At 39.8% G+C, this 15,592-nt stretch overlaps 1 pseudogene; it reads left to right on the top strand.

Moving 5' to 3' along the window:
• The first annotated feature begins 4,028 nt into the window (after positions 1-4,028).
• On the top strand, positions 4,029-5,148 carry LOC466411 (olfactory receptor 52B2-like; annotated as a pseudogene).
• Positions 5,149-15,592: the final 10,444 nt, after the last annotated feature.

The following is a 15,592-nucleotide window of genomic DNA, read 5'->3' as shown; positions in this document are numbered from 1 at the left end:
CGTGGCCACTGCTGGGGGGTGGGGGAGGGGTGGCGTCAGTGATTCAAGATTATTTTTCCTACACTCTTCAGTGCCTCTTTCAGTGATATAAAGTTAAAACCAGGCACTGTGACTGCTCACCTGATTTTTGGTTTTTATGAAGCTGTGTTTTTGTGTGTAAATAGTTGTTAAGTTTGATGTTCCTGTTGGGGGTCACTCAGTGGAGGCTTCTATTTGAACATCTTGCTCTGCTCCTCTCAACAACTCATGTTTATTAAGGGATGACTCTATGCTAGAAACCATGTTCAGTTCTCTGCTGCATTATCTCGTTTAATTCTCATAAAACCCCATTAGATAGTGCTGCTATTATCTCTGGTTAATACACAGAGGTACCCAAGGCACAGAGAGAATAAGTAGTCAAGGTCACTTACTTGGTAAATGGTAGAGTTCTTTGAACTCTTCACTGATCCCCCCAATTCAGAGGTAATCACCTTATCTTCTTGGTCTCCAAACCAATGACGTTTATCATCTCAACTAAATATTAATAACTCTACTTATGAACCCACGAGAACTTGAGTTCTGTGAGGGCAGAGAATGTCTTCCTCATCATTATAGTTCCAATATCTAGCATAGAGCATCCATATGTATATTTACAGATTGAAATATTGGTGAGGTGGTTGACCTCTGAACCCTTGTTAAATATTATCTAGTTTTGTAACTGGAATCACTTACACACACACACACGCACACACAAACACCCATACACTTAGCTTCTTTTGACCTACTATTTCTTCTATCTCTCCACATGTTTATATGTATATTGAGGTCTAGTAGGTACAGCTTGGCCTTTAATATTCTACGTATTAAGTACTAGCAGCTCTAATCCATTCTGTGTTTATGTGTTAGAGATATGGAGTCATTAGGAAACACAGTATGTACAGAGCACTGCAGGAAGGACAGTTAGATTACCCAACCTCTTTGGTTCCTGAGGCAGTGATCACTGGAGACTGGTTCTGCTGGGGTCTAAACCAAACACTCCCTAAATACCTAGTAGAGTAGAAGCTGTCTCCTCACCCCAGGGATTCTTAAGGATGAAGTATAATTACCGTCCTGTTTCACTCCAGACTGTGCATCTGGCAGCTCCTTCCCCATGTTGGAGAATAGCTTTCTCTTCAACTGGCGTAAGTTTTGGGGCAGGGAATAAATGTTTGTTTCCTAGGATTTTTAGGTTTTCCTGAAATAAATCCAATAAACTGTTGATTCAGACAAGATCTTCACAATTCTTCTGGACAGTGTATTATAAGTACACACTATCTAATGTGTACATCTTGACATCTTGAACTGCTGCAGACATTTCTCCTATGCAGGGCTAGGACTAGGGTTAATTTTTTTTCTGGAATATTAAAGTATTTTAAATATATTGAAATATTTAAAAGTAAGCATATTAAAACTCATAACAGTATAAGTTTAAATATTTTATTTAGATAAAAATTAGAATTAAAAAAATTTTATTGGCTTTAATGGAAAAAATAATAATATATTCAAAATAAAATTATTGAAAAAATTTAGCTATTAGTAATACATGAAAACATTTATAAGGGCTTCAGACTCCAAACAATAGCTCAGTATATAGCACTGTCAGATCCTATCTTTATTTAAAATTTTAATATTGTGTTCACTGTGAATTTTTTGCATTAATTTTCATTCTAAAACATTGTATTAAAGTATTTATCTTGCTTACTGTGGTTTTTTGGTACCCACTTAAATTTTGCACTCAAGGTAAGTGTCTCACTCATCTCACCTTATTTCTGGTCCTAGGAGAGTCAACATCTGGAGGGCTAAGAGAGTTATAAAGAAATGGTGCCCCCAATAATGTCTTGAATCTTTAGATAAACCTGATACTAGAGTCATATTTTTCAGTTACAGGGCAAAGACATCCCCTTTGTTGCAGGCCAAAATCGAGTTGGATTTTCTCTTATTCATAATATAAAGTATCCTGATAGACAGAAAAAAGAATTATCTTACACATTTTAATCTTCAGTTTGCTTTTTTAAACTTAACTACAAGAGCCTGGGCATGGTGGCTCACACCTGTAATCCTAGCACTTTGGGAGGCTGAGGCGGGCAGATCACCTGAGGTCAGGAATTCAAGAACAGCCTGGCCAACATGGCCAAACCCTGTCTTTACTAAAAATACAAAAATTAGCCAGGCATGGTGGTGTGCGCCTGTAGTCCCAGCTACTTGGGAAGCTGAGGCAGGAGAATCGCTTGAACCCGGGTGGTAGAGGTTGCAGTGAGCCGAGATCATGCCACTGTACTCTAGCCTGGGCAATAGAGTGAGACTGTGCCTCAAATAAATAAATAAATAAATAAACAAACAAACTGTATGCCATGATGAATACTTTTTAATTTTTAATGGAAACAAAACATTCCATTGTAATATGTGTACCATAATTTATTTACTGTCCTATTGATGGATATGGAAGTTTTAACAGTTTCTTTTGCCATTGCAGCAATGTATCAAAGAATATCCTTATAGATATATCTCTATGTTCTTAAGCTGTAATTTCAGCAGGTAGTTGCCAAAAGTGATATTATCAGAGTAAATGATTTAAACAATTAGAATTCTTAATAGCTACTGTTAAATTACTTTCCAAAATCACTATACTAAGTTACCTGCCACCAGCAGTGGGGGCTGTTTTCCTAATGTTTTCCAATATAATAAGAGAATTATGATATTTCAAGATGATGCTAATTTTCATTTCTTGAAATTTTGTAAGGTCAAGCATCTAGTCATATGTATATTGGCCATCTGTTTTTTTCATTGACTTTATCTATTTTAATTCTTTGCACATTTTCTAATTTTTTCTTTTTCAATTATACCAACTTTTAGTGTTTAAGAATATATTAACCTCCTGTATATTACATGTTTTGTGTTTTTTTCTCCAAAAATTGTTATTTATTATTGACTACATTTTTACATAACTGCATCATTCAGTGGCTACTTTCTATGAAATTTGGTTTTCTTATCTCAGTCAGATCTTTCCAACCTTCAAAACATTTTATCATGTTTTTGCTTCAGACCCTCATTTAAGTTTAGAAAATATTTTTATAGTTTCATCTTAAAAATGTACATCTTTAATTAATCTGGAATTTCTGTTTGTTTACTAAGGTGGGAACTTTTATTCTCTTACAAAAATAATATAGTCCAATATCTCAAAGCCATTAATCAAATAGGCTTTCCCCCACTAAATTGAATGCTACTTTATCACATTTTGAATTCTAAATATATTTTTATTGGTTTCTAACATGTCTACTAAGTTGTACTGATCCACATAATACCAATAACTAGCATTTGTTTGGTGTTTCTCTTCCAGCTACTATGCTGGGCAGTTTGCAGAAAGTATTTAAATTAATTCTTGCAAAATAAGTGTGGATAGTTCAATTTCACAGATCAGGCTAAATTTCTGATATGTGAAAAACTCTTTTTGCCAATAATCAGAAAATCAGAAGGCTAGCATTTGAACCTAGGAAAGGCTTCCCCAATAATAAATATTTAAGCTGTGAATTGGAAGATCAGTGTTTCAACAAACACTAAAGATAGAAAAGTATGTTCCAGGTTAGGGTAAAAACTTGAGAAAAGTCATGAGAGTTAGAAACCCAGGTTTTGTGTGGAGAATATTTAGTATAAATAATCTAATTTAGCTTTATTAGAGTCTACAGGCGATTAAAGCTGGAGAAGAAAGTAACAGTGGGATTGTGGAGGGCTTTGCATGCTTGAGAACTTTGGACTTCATAAGTCAATAAATAATTATATAAGAGTAATAAGAGAAAACAGATGAAGATATTTGTTTTGAGCATACCAACCAGACTGCAACATAGCTGATGAATGTGAAGGAGTTGAGGTTGGGAAGCTGGAAGACAGGGAGACCAGATTAGTTTAGGACACTGTTGCAACAGAACAGGTAAATGATGATCAAAGCCTGAGCAAGAACATGCCAATGAGAATGGGGAGGTATGTATGGCTTCTAGATATTGCTGAGATGTGATCAGAAACCTTTGTTTATATTTGTATCTGCAATTATAATGTGAGAAGTGGAAGAATAACATTATATACTCTCAGTCAAGGCATTAGTGATTGATTCCATGTTCAACTTTTAGTGGAACTTACAACTGGCTCTGCTGACTAACTCTCATGTTCTTTAGTCTTCATAGAGAGACTCCAAAAGAAGGCATGTTTGGTGCTAATCTCACCACCTTCCATCCCACTCTATTCATTCTCCTTGGCATCCCAGGACTGGAGCAATACCACATCTGGCTTTCCATTCCTTTCTACCTTATGTACATCACTGCAGTCTTGGGAAATGGAGCCCTCATCCTAGTTGTCCTTAGTGAACACACCCTCCATGTCTTCCTATCCATGCTGGCTGGCACTGATATCCTGCTATCCACCACCACTGTGCCTAAGGCCTTGGCGATCTTCTGGGTCCACGCTGGGGAGATAGCCTTTGATGCCTGCGTTACTCAGATGTTTTTCATTCATGTTGCCTTTGTGGCTGAGTCAGGAATCCTGCTGGCCATGGCATTTGACAGTTATGTAGCCATTTGTACTCCCTTGAGATACACTACCATCTTAACTCCTATGGTAATTAGAAAAATGACCCTGGCAATCTGGGGACGAAGCATTGGGACAATTTTTCCTGTCATATTCCTGCTGAAGAGGCTGCCATACTGTCAGACCAATATCATCCCCCACTCATACTGTGAGCACATTGGGGTGGCCCGATTGGCCTGTGCTGACATAACTGTCAATATCTGGTATGGCTTTTCAGTGCCAATGACATCGGTTTTGGTAGATGTTGCATTCATTGGTTTTTCCTACACTTTGATCCTCCAGGCTGTGTTTAGACTTCCTTCCCAGGAGTCCCAGCACAAAGCTCTTAACACCTGTGGTTCTACATTGGGGTTATTCTCCTCTTCTTCATCCCATCATTTTTTACTTTCCTGACCCACCGCTTTGGCAAGAATATCCCCCATCATGTCCACATACTTCTGGCAAATCTCTATGTGCTTGTTCCCCCATATGCTTAACCCCATTATCTACAGAGAGAAGACCAAGCAAATCAGGGACAGTATGGCTCACATGTTATCTGTGGTGGGGAAGTCTTGAGACAGTTCATGGTGCCTTCACAGTTTTCTCTTACCAGTAGGAGAAAAGAGAAGTTGCCAATCAAGTTCCCAAGTTTAGGCCCTATAGTGTGTTGTAGCAGAAAGCACATGGACTTTGGAATAAAATATACTTGGATTCAAATCCCAGCTCCTTCACTTTCTGATTTTGAAAAATCATGGAGAGGTTCCCATGTTTTGAAAATTTAGTTTTAACCTGTAAAGTTGAACTGCTCATATCTATGCTCTAAAGTTTTTGTAAGGATTAAATTAAATATGTAAACTACTTGGCACATTGCCCAGTATTACGTGGGATCTCATGTTAGCTATAATTTTAACTTGAAGTTTGTTGCCTGAGGAAGATGTCTTAGATTTGATGTATATGAGAGTCCCAATATTTCCAGAGGCTCTTCTGCCTCCTCCTGCTTACCTTCCAAGGCTGTGTCATGATCATCATCTCCAGCATCACTGCTGTCATTATCACAAGTTTGTGGTGAAAATCAAACTGGGTAATAAATATTTAAAAAATGCTTTTTAAAAACATGAAGCAGACCAGAATGGTGGCTCACACTTGTAATCCCAGTACTTTGGGAGGCTGAGGCAGATGGATTATTTGAAGCTAGGAGCCCGAGACGAGCCTGGCCAACATGGAGAAACCCCATCTCTACTAAAAATACACACACACACAAAATTAGCTAGTCATGGTAGCACATGTCTGTAATTCCAGCTACTTGGGAGGCTGAGGCAGGAGGATCATTTGAACCTGGGAGGCTGGGGTTGCAGTGAGCCAAGATCACACCACTGCACACCAGCATGGATGACAGAGCAAGAGATTCTGTCTCAAAAAAAGAAAAAAAAAAAGGTGTGTGTTGGGGGAACCCCACTAAGCTGTTGAAAAAGGATTAAGGTTTGCATTGATTATATTTTATATGTAAGGAATGATCACCATTATTATATTTTAAAATCCTTTTACAGGTTGGGCGCAGTGGCTCATGCCTGTAATCTCAGCACTTCGGGAGGCTAAGGTGGGTGGATCAGCTGAGGTCAGGAGTTCAAGACCAGCCTGACCAACATGGTGAAACCCCATCTCTACTAAAAATACAAAATTAGCCAGACATGGTTGCGGGTGTCTGTAATCCCAGCTACTCGGGAGGCTGAGGCAGGAGAATTGCTTGAACCCAGTAGGCAGAGGTTGCAGTGAGCTGAGATCACGCCATTATACTCCAGCCTGGGCGACAAAGTGAGACTTCGTCTCAAAATAAATAAATAAATATAAAAAAAAATCCTTTTACTCATCCAGGAAATGGGCCAGGTGACACTGACACAGGCACTATTCATAGAGAACTGAGGGTCTGAACTCACAGGAACAAAGAACAAGTTATGGGCCCACATTGATAATAGGAAAAATGATATATCATATATTCAGATGTTAGAAAAATGAAGCAAGCTAATATTCTATGATGTTAGTTCCTCTTACCTATTTGTACCTTTTAAAAAATCTAATCAGAGCTAAATTTGAATAGCTTTAAACTCCATTTATAAATTATGATTACTTCCAAACTGTTCCCTTCAGCTCAGCCTTTTCCATTGAGATCCACATTTATATAGTGAACTATTTCTTGACTTCTCCAGCTGTATATTTAGTAGGTATCTCAAAATAAACATGTCTGTATTAGAAGGGTAGCTTAGGCTATGCTACAGTAATGCATCATACAATTTCAGTGAATTATCAAAACAAAGTTCATACCTCTATCTTTTAAAGTGTAGTGTGTGTCAATAGGATCTATTATCCATTTAGTGGCTCAGGAATCCTGAATCCCTCCATCTTGTGATGTTATGTAAACATACATTTTTCAGAGTTGCTAAAGCCAGGAAAGAGAGAGAAGCATGACATAGAGCAATTATTAACTGTCTTGGTCTTAAGTAATTCATCACTTTTATTCACATTTTCACTGATAAGCCTGTGGCCTCATGGCCCAAACTCAACTGCAGGGAAAGCTGGGAAATATAGGAGTACTCATGGATTTGCAGTATTAATTGTCTCTGTCACCATCTGTACTTTGGTTACTTAATATTTATTTGTTCCCTTTTCACAATGTAGAGACCACACCCAAATTCTCTCCACAGGAGAGACTCCAAAGTCCCACCCAACACTCCATAGGTGGGAATTGTTCAATTCTCACCTATGACTGAGAACATGTGGTGTTTGGTTTTTTGTCCTTGTGATAGTTTACTGAGAATGATGATTTCCAATTTCATCCATGTCCCTACAAAGGACATGAACTCATCATTTTTTATGGCTGCATAGTATTCCATGGTGTATATGAGCCACATTTTCTTAATCCAGTCTATCATTGTTGGACATTTGGGTTGGTTCCAAGTCTCTGCTATTGTGAATAATGCCACAGTAAACATACGTGTGCATGTGTCTTTATAGCAGCATGATTTATAGTCCTTTGGGTATATACCCAGTAATGGGATGGCTGGGTCAAATGGTATTTCTAGTTCTAGATCCCTGAGGAATCGCCACACAGACTTCCACAATGTTTGAACTAGTTTACAGTCCCACCAACAGTGTAAAAGTGTTCCTATTTCTCCACATCCTCTCCAGCACCTGTTGTTTCCTGACTTTTTAATGATTGCCATTCTAACTGATGTGAAATGGTATCTCACTGTGGTTTTGATTTGCTTTTCTCTGATGGCCAGTGATGGTGAGCATTTTTTCATGTGTTTTTTGGCTGCATAGATGTCTTTTCTTGAGAAGTGTCTGTTCATGTCCTTTGCCCACTTTTTGATGGGGTTGTTTGTTTTTTTCTTGTAAATTTGTTTGAGTTCATAGTAGATTCCGGATATTAGCCCTTTGTCAGTTGAGTAGGTTGCGAAAATTTTCTCCCATTTTGTAGGTTGCCTGTTCACTCTCATGGTAGTTTCTTTTGCTGTACAGAAGCTCTTTAGTTTAATGAGATCCCATTTGTCTATTTTGGCTTTTGTTGCCATTGCTTTTGGTGTTTTAGACATGAAGTCCTTGCCCATGCCTATGTCCTGAATGGTAATGCCTAGGTTTTCTTCTAGGGTTTTTATGGTTTTAGGTCTAACGTTTAATTCTTTAATCCATCTTGAATTGATTTTTGTATAAGGTGTAAGGAAGGGATCCAGTTTCAGCTTTCTACATATGGCTAGCCAGTTTTCCCAGCACCATTTATTAAATAGGGGATCCTTTCCCCATTGCTTGTTTTTCTCAGGTTTGTGAAAGATCAGATAGTTGTAGATATGCGGCGTTATTTCTGAGGGCTCTGTTCTGTTCCATTGATCTATATCTCTGTTTTGGTACCAGTACCATGCTGTTTTGGTTACCGTAGCCTTGTAGTATAGTTTGAAGTCAGGTAGTGTGATGCCTCCAGCTTTGTTCTTTTGGCTCAGGATTGACTTGGCGATGCGGGCTCTTTTTTGGTTCCATATGAACTTTAAAGTAGTTTTTTCCAATTCTGTGAAGAAAGTCATTGGTAGCTTGATGGGGATGGCATTGAATCTATAAATTACCTTGGGCAGTATGGCCATTTTCACGATATTGATTCTTCCTACCCATGAGCATGGAATGTTCTTCCATTTGTATCCTCTTTTATTTCCTTGAGCAGTGGTTTGTAGTTCTCCTTGAAGAGGTCCTTCACATCCCTTGTAAGTTGGATTCCTAGGTATTCTATTCTCTTTGAAGCAATTGTGAATGGGAGTTCACTCATGATTTGGCTCTCTGTTTGTCTGTTGTTGGTGTATAAGAATGCTTGTGATTTTTGTATGTTGATTTTGTATCCTGAGACTTTGCTGAAGTTGCTTATCAGCTTAAGGAGATTTTGGGCTGAGACAATGGGGTTTTCTAGATATACAATCATGTCAACTGCAAACAGGGACAATTTGACTTCCTCTTTTCCTAATTGAATACCCTTTATTTCCTTCTCCTGCCTGATTGCCCTGGGCAGAACTTCCAACACTATGTTGAATAGGAGTGGTGAGAGAGGGCATCCCTGTCTTGTGCCAGTTTTCAAAGGGAATGCTTCCAGTTTTTGCCCATTCAGTATGATGTTGGCTGTGGGTTTGTCATAGATAGCTCTTATTATTTTGAGATATGTCCCATCAATACCTAATTTATTGAGAGTTTTTAGCATGAAGGTTGTTGAATTTTGTCAAAGGCTTTTTCTGCATCTATTGAGATAATCATGTGGTTTTTGTCTTTGGTTCTGTTTATATGCTGGATTACATTTATTGATTTGCGTATGTTGAACCAGCTTGCATCCCAGGGATGAAGCCCACTTGATCATGGTGGATAAGCTTTTTGATGTGCTGCTGGATTTGGTTTGCCAGTATTTTATTGAGGATTTTTGCATCAATGTTCATCAAGGATATTGGTCTAAAATTCTCTTTTTTGGTTGTGTCTCTGCCTGGCTTTGGTATCAGGATGATGCTGGCCTCATAAAATGAGTTAAGGAGGATTACCTTTTTTTCTATTGATTGGAATAGTTTCAGAAGGAATGGTACCAGTTCCTCCTTGTACCTCTGGTAGAATTTGGCTGTGGATCCATCTGGTCCTGGACTCTTTTTGGTTGGTAAGCTATTGATTATTGCCACAATTTCAGCTCCTGTTATTGGTCTATTCAGAGATTCAACTTCTTCCTGGTTTAGTCTTGGGATAGTGTATGTGTCGAGGAATTTATCCATTTCTTCTAGATTTTCTAGTTTATTTGCATAGAGGTGTTTGTAGTATTCTCTGATGGTAGTTTGTATTTCTGTGGGATCGGTGGTGATATCCCCTTTATCATTTTTTCTTGCGTCTATTTGATTCTTCTCTCTTTTTTTCTTTATTAGTCTTGCTAGCGGTCTATCAATTTTGTTGATCCTTTCTAAAAACCAGCTCCTGGATTCGTTAATTTTTTGAAGGGTTTTTTATGTCTCTATTTCCTTCAGTTCTGCTCTGATTTTAGTTATTTCTTGCCTTCTGCTAGCTTTTGAATGTGTTTGCTCTTGCTTCTCTAGTTCTTTTGATTGTGATGTTAGGGTGTCAATTTTGGATCTTTCCTGCTTTCTGTTGTGGGCATTTAGTGCTATAAATTTCCCTCTACACACTGCTTTGAATGTGTCCCAGAGATTCTAGTATGTTGTGTCTTTGTTCTTGTTGGTTTCAAAGAACATCTTTATTTCTGCCTTCATTTCATTATGTACCCAGTAGTCATTCAGGAGCAGGTTGTTCAGTTTCCATGTAGTTGAGTGGTTTTGAGTGAGATTCTTAATCCTAAGTTCTAGTTTGATTGCACTGTGGTCTGAGAGATAGTTTGTTATAATTTCTGTTCTTTTACATTTGCTGAGGAGAGCTTTACTTCCAAGTATGTGGTCAATTTTGGAATAGGTGTGGTGTGGTGCTGAAAAAAATGTATATTCTGTTGATTTGGGGTGGAGAGTTCGTAGATGTCTATTAGGTCCGCTTGGTGCAGAGCTGAGTTCAATTCCTGGGTATCCTTGTTGACTTTCTGTCTCGTTGATCTGTCTAATGTTGACAGTGGGGTGTTAAAGTCTCCCATTATTAATGTGTGGGCATCTAAGTCTCTTTGTAGGTCACTAAGGACTTGCTTTATGAATCTGGGTGCTCCTGTATTGGGTGCATATATATTTAGGATAGTTAGCTCTTCTGTTGAATTGATCCCTTTACCATTAAGTAATGGCCTTCTTTGTCTCTTTTGATCTTTGTTGGTTTAAAGTCTGTTTTATCAGAGACTAGGATTGCAACCCCTGCCTTTTTTTGTTTTCCATTTGCTTGGTAGATCTTCCTCCATCCCTTTATTTTGAGCCTATGTGTGTCTCTGCCCGTGAGATGGGTTTCCTGAATACAGCACACTGATGGGTCTTGACTGTTTATCCAATTTGCCAGTCTGTGTCTTTTAATTGGAGCATTTAGTCCATTTACATTTAAAGTTAATATTGTTATGTGTGAATTTGATCCTGTCATTATGATGTTAGCTGGTGATTTTGCTTGTTAGTTGATGCAGTTTCTTCCTAGTCTCGATGGTCTTTACATTTTGGCATGATTTTGCAGTGGCTGGTACTGGTTGTTCCTTTCCATGTTTAGCGCTTCCTTCAGGAGCTCTTTTAGGGCAGGCCTGGTGGTGACAAAATCTCTCAGCATTTGCTTGTCTGTAAAGTGTTTTATTTCTCCTTCACTTATGAAGCTTAGTTTGGCTGGATATGAAATTCTGGGTTGAAAATTCTTTTCTTTAAGAATGTTGAATATTGGCCCCCACTCTCTTCTGGCTTGTAGAGTTTCTGCTGAGAGATCTGCTGTTAGTCTGATGGGCTTCCCTTTGAGGGTAACCCAACCTTTCTCTCTGGCTGCCCTTAACATTTTTTCCTTCATTTCAACTTTGGTGAATCTGACAATTATGTGTCTTGGAGTTGCTCTTCTCGAGGAGTATCTTTGTGACGTTCTCTGTATTTCCTGAATCTGAATGTTGGCCTGCCTTGCTAGATTGGGGAAGTTCTCCTGGATAATATCCTGCAGAGTGTTTTCCAACTTGGTTCCATTCTCCCTGTCACTTTCAGGTCCACCAATCAGACGTAGATTTGGTCTTCACATAGTCCCTTATTTCTTGGAGGCTTTGCTCATTTCTTTTTATTCTTTTTTCTCTAAACTTCCCTTCTCACTTCATTTCATTCATTTCATCTTCCATCACTGATACCCTTTCTTCCAGTTGATCGCATTGGCTCCTGAGGCTTCTGCATTCTTCACGTAGTTCTCGAGCCTTGGTTTTCAGCTCCATCAGCTCCTTTAAGCACTTCTCTATATTGGTTATTCTAGTTATACATTCTTCAACATTTTTTTCAAAGTTTTCAACTTCTTTGCCTTTGGTTTGAATGTCCTCCCATAGCTCGGAGTAATTTGATCATCTGAAGCCTTCTTCTCTCAGCTCGTCAAAGTCATTCTCCATCCAGCTTTGTTCCATTGCTGGTGAGGAACTGCGTTCCTTTGGAGGAGGAGAGGTGCTCTGCTTTTTAGAGTTTCCAGTTTTTCTGCTCTGTTTTTCCCCCATCTTTGTGGTTTTATCTACTTTTGGTCTTTGATGATGGTGATGTACAGATGGGTTTTTGGTGTGGATGTCCTTTCTGTTTGTTAGTTTTCCTTCTAACAGACAGGACCCTCAGCTGCAGGTCTGTTGGAATACCCTGCCGTGTGAGGTGTCAGTGTGCCCCTGCTGGGGGGTGCCTCCCAGTTAGGCTGCTCGGGGGTCAGGGGTGAGGGACCCACTTGAGGAGGCAGTCTGCCCATTCTCAGATCTCCAGCTGCGTGCTGGGAGAAACACTGCTCTCTTCAAAACTGTCAGACAGGGACATTGAAGTCTGCAGAGGTTACTGCTGTCTTTTTGTTTGTCTGTTCCCTGCCCCCAGAGGTGGAGCCTACAGAGGCAGGCAGGCCTCCTTGAGCTGCGGTGGGCTCCACCCAGTTGGAGCTTCCCAGCTGCTTTGTTTACCTCAGCAAGCCTGGGTAATGGCGGGCGCCCCTCCCCCAGCCTCGCTGCCTTCTTGCAGTTTGATCTCAGACTGCTGAGCTAGCAATCAGCGAGACTCCGTGGGCGTAGGACCCTGCCAGCCAGGTGCCGGATATAATCTCCTGGTGCATCTTAAGGCCGTGGGAAAAGTGCAGTATTCAGGTGGGAGTGATCCGATTTTCCAGGTGCCGTCTGTCACCACTTTCTTTGACTAGGAAAGGGAACTCCCTCATCCCTTGTGCTTCCCGAGTGAGGCAATGCCTCGCCCTGCTTCGGCTCGCACACAGTGCATGCACCCACTGACCTGCACCCACTGTCTGGCACTCCCTAGTGAGATGAACCCGGTACCTCAGATGGAAATGCAGAAATCACCCGTCTTCTGCGTCGCTCACGCTGGGAGCTGTAGACCGGAGCTGTTCCTATTCGGCCATCTTCACCAACACTGTATTTTCTAACATCTCTTCTGCTAGAGCTACAAGTCTAGGAGGCAGCTGGTCCATTCTCCTGACATGCTGCAGGTATACCAACTATTTTTCTATTGCATAGCACAGATCACCATTTTTTCAATTTCTGTTATCAGATTATCTCCCCACTTGCAAGATAAAATTCTGCATCTATATTGTTTTCCTCCATTTTTGTTATTTACTTCCAGCCATGAAGATAGGTGAGACAGTCTAGAGAACTCATAGTCCTCTTAACTGTCAATCACATTCCCAGGTGTAAACTCATTCACCTGATCTCCAGCAGTCAATTAGGCTATGATGCAGTAACATTTAAGCCATTCTGCTCCTTCCATAGGAGAGAGCTGTTCCTGGGAAACAGCTAACAAGCTAGTGATACATTAAACAAATAATAATCTTTTTTTCTAGATGGGACTACATAACTAGGATGGCCAAAGAAATGTGGGCAGAAGTGATGTGTGTCAGTTCCACATTGAGGTACTTAAATATGCAGTGTAGCATTTCCATGTGCTCTTTCTTGTTCATGGTGACATCAGAGAACACATGCTGAAAATAGCAGCATTTCAAGTAAAGAGTTTGGAATCCTAAGTCAATACTTGGAGGAGAGCCAATCAGTAGCACAATTCAACCAGCAACATCATCATTTTCTTCTTTTCTCTGTGAACAGCAAATCATGTTGTATTGTGTTAACCAAAAATTTGAAGTTATAACCTTATTAACAGAGTAAGTCATTGAATCACTCTGATTCTCAGAATTTTTTGGATGTGAAGAAGCATATTTAGCAGAATTTTATGAGGACTAAACGAGATTGGGTTTGAAGTAATTTCTAATCTGCCAAGTATTTCATATAGGATATAACTGTTACTCTTATGCCTCTTCCAGATGGAAACAGACGCTATTGGTTTAATTGAAACCCTATTCAGTGATTGCCTCTCTCCTTGCCTCTCTATTCTTTGGTGTCTGAAATTGCTAATCACTGGTGAAAGCAGCAGCTTGTCTTGTTAGAAAAAAATGCAGCTTCTGTCTTCACAGTTATCTCTCAATAGCTCTCAAGTTCATCCATCCTAGTGTAAGGGCTGATTACTTGTAGCTCTGCTGTGGGTTTTTAAGCCCCTGTGTGATGTCCTTCATTAAACCATTCAGTCCTGATGGCCTCATGGTTCCTATCACTGCTCCACATCCAGGTTCTGTCCTCCAAAGAGGTGATCCTCAAGGGTGGATTCATCCATTTCCTGAAGACTACCCTCAGTTCATGGTCTAGAAGATTTTTTCCTCTGACTGACTGAGCTATTCATACAGAGTATCTTAGGCCGCTGTGGGATGTAGAGTCCTGTGCTAGACACATTGCTTTGTCCAGAGTTTTACTAGAGATAAAAATAGGAAGTCGGGTATGGTGGCTCATCCCTGTAATCTCAGCACTTTGGGAGACCAAGGAGGGCAGATTTCTTGAGGCTGGGAGTTCGAAAGCAGCCTGGTCAACAGAGTAAAACCCCATCTCTACTAAAATACAAAAAAATTAGCCGGGTGTGGTGGTACACGCCTGTAATCCCAGCTACTCCGGAGGCTGAGGCACAAGAATTGCTTAAACCCAGGTGGTGGAGGTTGCAGTGAGCAGAGATTGCACCACTGCACCCCAGTCTGGGTGACAGAGTGAGACTCTGTAAGAAAAAAAGAAAAAATTATTTCGGCTCCACCAAAAGGGCACTTAGAATATTTTTTCCAGGCTTTGAATTTTACTGCAAATTAATTTTAATTACAGTATATGGATAGCACATTCAAGGCATATTCTCTTGTTATCTTTTGAACTTCTTAACATCCTAGTTACATATTTACACGATTACTATTTCCTATGTACAAATAAAAAAATAGGGAGGGTAGGTAAATTGAAAAGGACACTATTTGTTCTGTCTTTTGGGCTGCAGCTGACCAAAATAGAGCACACACTGTCAAGCAAAATTGGAAATTATTGGCTTATAGGCTAGAAGGAAAGACTTAGAAACCAGACTGTAGGAAGGGCAAGGATATTAGACTATAAGAAGGACTAGAACTAGCCTCCTCCATCTGTCATCTCTATTTTCGGTCTGGTATTTTTATATCATGCTAAGATTGGCTTTCTCCATAGCCTGGAAGCAAATAGTTTTTCAGTTTTACTTTTGAAAATTTTGTCCGCTGGAGAGTGACAGTCTAAAAATTTGGGGGAAGGATCTCTTGGCTCAGCTAAAGTCAGGTTCCTACTCCTAATCCAGAGTGCTGTGATGAAGGGTGGGATGCCATTACACAGGCATGGTTGCTCCATGTCAACCATAGGAATAGGGAGGGCATTTTTCAGAAAAGGAGAGCAGGGCAGATAGAAGTTGCTGACTACAGTCAAGTGGCAAATCAGAGGCAGAATCAGGTGCAGGATCTAGATCTGATTCTCAGAGACCCCTGTATTCAGATGTATTTCTGTGTTTTCAGTGTA

This window comes from Pan troglodytes, chromosome 9 (assembly GCF_028858775.2).
Source record: "Pan troglodytes isolate AG18354 chromosome 9, NHGRI_mPanTro3-v2.0_pri, whole genome shotgun sequence".
In the NCBI taxonomy this organism is placed as follows: domain Eukaryota; kingdom Metazoa; phylum Chordata; class Mammalia; order Primates; family Hominidae; genus Pan; species Pan troglodytes.
Note: the sequence above shows the minus strand (reverse complement) of the source record. Positions and strands in the feature narration are given on the sequence as shown.